The sequence below is a fragment of the Vicia villosa genome, unplaced genomic scaffold (genome assembly GCF_029867415.1).
Source record: "Vicia villosa cultivar HV-30 ecotype Madison, WI unplaced genomic scaffold, Vvil1.0 ctg.000940F_1_1, whole genome shotgun sequence".
NCBI lineage: Eukaryota > Viridiplantae > Streptophyta > Magnoliopsida > Fabales > Fabaceae > Vicia > Vicia villosa.
The window spans coordinates 74,503-80,502 of NW_026705422.1; positions in this window are offsets into that span (position 1 = coordinate 74,503).

The following is a 6,000-nucleotide window of genomic DNA, read 5'->3' on the forward strand; positions in this document are numbered from 1 at the left end:
TATAAAAGTCATGCATATGTATGAAACTGACACTATGCATGTGGTACCAACATCATCAATGGGAAAACCCACCGACCGATCCAACCTCATCAAGATACGGTCCTGCCAGTACAATTCCACACAATGGGAATTATACCCTTCAGTGAATCCCCACATCATCAGGATTCAGACCTCACAACTGGTTATGAATGCATGCAAACATATATAAAACATACTTTCATCATCATCACTCTATGAGTAACATCATCTTATACTCATTTCATCAACATCATCATCATCATCATCATCATCATCATCATTATCAAGCATGTTTATATATACATTAACATCATTCAATTAAATCATATATCAATCGATCAGACAGATTATTTCATTCAATTCATCATAGTCTAAACGACACCCAAATCAGATTAACGACTCGAAAGTTACGCATCATTAAACTTTTAAAATTCACAAACAGCACAGATCTGCATTTCACGCTGGCCATACGCGTACCGTACGCGTACCAACAGGGCTAAAACTCCACAGACACACACCATACGCGTATCATACATGTATCATACGCGTATCACCAGCGTCTTTCCAAAATCTGCAACTTACCCATTCGTCTTCCTCGCGATTTCACCTGTTACAGCCTGCGATTTTGGATCTAAAACAAAATTTCCACACTCTTAACAGTATAGGATTCATCTAACATCAATAGTATATGACCCTATATTCGATTTTACTCGTCACAACCTAATTCTACTCAGTTTATTAGGGATTCATATTCATAGATTTCAATCTAATGATGAACACAATAGCAAAATCAGAACTCAGAAATCCATTGATCTAAACAACATCCTAATCAATATTATCATTCATTCATACAATAATAGAGATTAACTGGAGAGTCTCCCTTACCTTAGTCAAGAGTTCTTGAATGGTCTCTCCCTCTACAGTTCTCCTTTCAGTTCTTCGTGTCCCAACTGCTATGTTCTTTCACGTTCTTTCTTTTCTCCAATTCCTTATTATTTTATGAAAAATAATAATATTAAAGATTAGTAAAAGGCTTTACCACACCACACCCCCTTTCTTGCTAACATCATACATTGGCCCAATGCCTTAAACCTTTTATTTTTCTAATTTTATTTTCCATAAATCAACATAATTCTAATATTAATTCAATTTCCAAATTAAAATTATACGGGTGTTACAACTGTTTTGACAACCGTCGCGAAATAGCTTGGGGACACACGTTTCTGCGATGGTACTTTAACCGTCGTAGATTGCAAATTGCGACGGTTTTAACCGTCGTAACCTGCCAAACTAATCGTCGCAATTTGACAATTTTCCTGTAGTGATTCTAAGTTAAGTAGGTTTGAAGTTTATTGTTTTCTCTTGCTTGAGAGGGTGTACTAATTTGTGTGTTTTTATGTAAATGCATGAGCATTACTCAATTCATGAAACTCTATATTTCAGCTGATTAGGATTATAAAAAGAAAAAAGGCTAACACTTTCGGGATTAGTTTCTATGGCAGATAAAAATCCATTACATGACAAACTTTGGATTGATTTACAATTTAAATAAATGCCTGGTTTTTTTAGGCATAGTTTTTCATTATGATTTTTGCGGTGTGGTTCCTTTGCAGGAATTTAATTATGCTTGAAGATGAGAAAAGTGAGAGCTGAGAAACCTTCATCTGAAATAAGGATGGTACTAGATTTGCGATACTCTTGTTGCCGGGAGCCCCTCATGGCTGCCTACAGTTTATCTACATTTCTATCTGATGCATACTTTAGATGCTTACTTTAAATCACTGCAGGTCTATAGACAGTGGCACAGGCTTGTGCTTGTGTATAAATTATTGAAAGTATTCTATTTTATCAGGTTGTTGGATTAATTATCATGCATATTAATTATCATTGTTACTGTTTTAACTTTGCTAAGATCAGTATCATCTATATCTCTATGGTGATAGCTATTAATTATCATTGTTATTTTCTTAGTTTACCACTTGTACTATGTCAACATGAAAGAGATTTTATTTTTCCAAAATTAGAATTTTAGAAATAAATTTGTTAAAAATTAGTTACGATTTTAGCCGCGGATTAGCTATAAGATTTTATGGGTTCAAGTATAATGTTGACCTTAGTAATGTGACATGACACGTCAGCATCTTGTCACGCTGGCATTAACACGTGGCGTGCCAAATTAACTTCTATTAACGGACGTTGACAGGAGGGACCAAAAGTGTGAACGGAAATTTTTAGGAAGATCATTTTTTTATAGGAAATATTTTGAAGGATTAAAAACGAAATTTACTATATTTAGAGGGACCAAAATATACTTAACCCTAATTACTATGATAATCTCGGTAAGAAAATTTTATATATATATATATATATATATATATATATATATATATATATATATATATATATATATATATATATATATATTAATCTTTATCCAATAAAGATATAGATCTTTATTGGATAAAGATTAATAGATCACGTTTATTAATTTTTGGATTAAATATGTTTTTGATTTTTATAAATTTTTCAAATTTTAGTTTTAGTCTCTATTAAAAAATGACATATTTTAGTTCCCACAAAATTATTATACACGTAATTTTAGTCCCTACTGTTAAACTGTCGTGTATCTTTGAATTATTATTTTACAAACATGTTTAGAACGTTATAAAAAGTTCTTCGAAAAAAAAGGAACTCAAAATTTGATTTCTAAGTCGAGATTTGCATTAATTTTATCTTTATCTTTTGAAATTTAAAAAATTCATATTTAATTCTTATCATTTTAAAAAATTCTATAATTTGGTAATGAAATATTTTATAATATTCTAAACATGTATAAAAAAATTATTATACATGTTTCTCATTATCAGAGGAACTAAAACTGCGGGCAAAAGTAATTTTATAGGGAATAAAAGTCAATATTTTTTATAGGGACTAAAAGTCAAAAATAGTAATTTTATAGGGACTAAAAACATATTTAACCTTAGATTAAAATAACAAAAAGACTTGTTTCTCATTATCATAATCTCTATCATGATAACAAGTCTATAATTCTAATCAAGGACTTATCAAGTTTACTACTCTCTCCGTCCCAAAATAAGTGTCATAGTTGACACGTTCACATAGATTAATAAAACGTAATAAATGAAAGAAAGATAATGACAATTTTACCAAATTACCTTATTTTGTTATTGGTGTAGTTTTATCATCATTAATGTAATGTGAGAGAAATAATAAATGAAGAGTATTAATTAGAGGATACAGTTAAAAGATAAAAATTAAAATTGTATTGGAAACTAAAAGTGACACTTATTTTGAGTATTAAACCAAACAATAAATATGATAATGAAAAGTAACACTTTATTAACTCCGAAAATTGTTACATGATCAATTGGGTCTTGGGCATATTTAATTATTCCCAACATATATTACACATAAATAACACATATTAGAACAAGTACGAAAGTTTGGAAACAATGTAGATCAACTCAAGGTCTTGGATTTCAAGGCTTTGATGCAATATCTATCTACTCAATTATTTGTAATTTTTATTATGAGTATGTAAAGCTAATTTCCTTCTTGCAACTTAGATAAGGATGAAGGAGGAAATCGAGTTGAAGAAATCAGATAATGAGGTATGATGGTTCTCTCCTTTATCTCACCACATCTCATTCTGATATCATATTTTTTTGTTTATCTTTGTGTTGTTTTCAAGCATCCTAAAAAGAATCACATATCTATATGGTAAAACGCATTAAGAGATATCTCATTGGCACATCGCTAATGGATTTATAGTGCCCTAAATGGGTGAATTGTATCTTAGTTGGTTACTCTATCTCTGATTTTGTTGGGTGCAAATATGATCGAAAAAGTAATAGTGGCACATGTCACTTACTTACTAATTCGCGCATCTCTTGTCATAGCAAAAAAAAGCACGTGTAGCGCTATCTACAATTGAGACAAGATATTTTGTTACGGGTAGTTGTTACATGCAAATTAACTGAATAAAACATCAGTTAAGTGATTACGGAGTTAATGTCAAAGTTTTCCCAAAAAAATACAACAACGCTAGCGCCATAAACCTCGCAAAAATTCTGATACTTCAGTCCCAGACTAAACACATTGAGGTTAGGCACTACTTCGTAAGAGACCATGTTGAAAAGGGGGGTTGCATAATTGATCATGTGTTTTCATTTAATCAACTTGCAAATGTTTTTATCCAAGCGCATCCTAAAGAAAATTTCTTTTTCATAAGAACTGAATTAGGAATATTAAAACAATTATGCATGGATTAATATCAACTAAATGCCTTTTCTATTCTTTTTCTCCATTTTCTCTCTATGGTGTACTTGATTTATATGCTTTCTTTGTGTTATTTTCTGCCTTTATGATAATGCCAAAGGGGGAGAAATATACTTTTGAGGGGAGTTTGATATACTCTCTCTATTTGTCGAGAGGAGTTTAACCTCTCCCATATTTTACCATTATTTCTTTATATGTCTATCTTATTGAGAGACATATTGTCATCATCAAAAAAGGGGGTGAATATGGAGCTATGTGATTGCAAGCACAATTATCTACAAGATGATCCTTTGTGGTTTTGATGCTGATAACACCTAATGTTAAACTGCGTTCGATGGAGTCCTTGAGGATTTCTGATCAAGAAACCTTTAATGATGGCGCCTATCAAAGAGAAATTCCAAGCCTTATCATATATAAGAAGTCACAACTCATATGAAGTGTTAAATTAATAATGAATTTAGCATGAGATCTTGAAGCTTCAAGGTTATGAAAGAGAGGAAGTGTGAAAGCTCGCCTGATCTTGCGTCTGAGTGATCACTGTATGTTAAAGTATAAGAGTGTCTCGTAAGATAATAAGAAAACTTTAACACTCACTAAAATATTTTTGAAGCCTCTAGGCTTTTATAAAATCACCTGAAAATGTTTTATGCAAGTAACTAGTTTGTTACTAGCTTGATTAAATCTTTAGGAGTGTGATTTACACTAGATAATTGATTAGCACAATAGGGTTAATTGTTTACCTCTTTTGTATTGTCTCTTAATCCTTTAAGAGGGCTTCTGATTGATTAGTGACGACGAATTTGAAAACCTTCCAAATTTAGACTACATAATTGATTAAACTTAGATCATAATCGCTTATAAGCATTAAAAAACTCATGAATTCTTTTCCTTTTTACCTATTTTTTATATATAAATGAGGATTCTCCTCATTTCAAATTACATCAAAATTTAAATTTCTACTATAATCTTCTTATTTTTTTCCCTCTTATATCCTTCTTACATTCTTTCACCAAAGTTGCCTTAATGCCTTGAGTGAAAAATACTTCAGAGAGTTTTTGTTTGTACTAGTGACTGTGCTTAAGTATTATTAATCAATAGTGTGATTATCTTGTTTGATATCTTTGGCTATTAAGATTGTCCTAGTAAAATCTATGTTTGGCTATTGATATTACCATGGTAAAATCTCTGTTTGGTTCGTGAGGTTAGTCATCAAAAGCTCCATTTGGTTCAAGGGATAAGCCTATACAAAATCTCTCATATATTGTAAAACGATTCGTGGGTATATCCATAAAAGATCAAGATATTATATTAGTGGAAATCTCAAGAAAAAATTCTTGGGAAGAGGAGTAGGTCAAGTGGTAGGCCGAACCCTTATAAATCCCGGTGTAATATTTATATCCATATCTCTTTTATTTATATTGATTTATTTTTTCTCTTTAATTTATTCTTTCTATTTTTCATTGCTTTATCTCTACACTAAAATAAATTGGTTTTATAGTAAAATAATTTTTTAAATTAATAACAATTTATACACTTCATAATTCACCTCTCCCTCTCTTGTGTTTGGAGTCACTTGTTCAAAATTTTAACAACAAAGGAACTGAAGTCTAAGAAAGCTTGTCTGATCCCGTGCCTTAGTGTAATTTTAACTATTTAGGATCATTAGTGTGTAAATAAATGTGA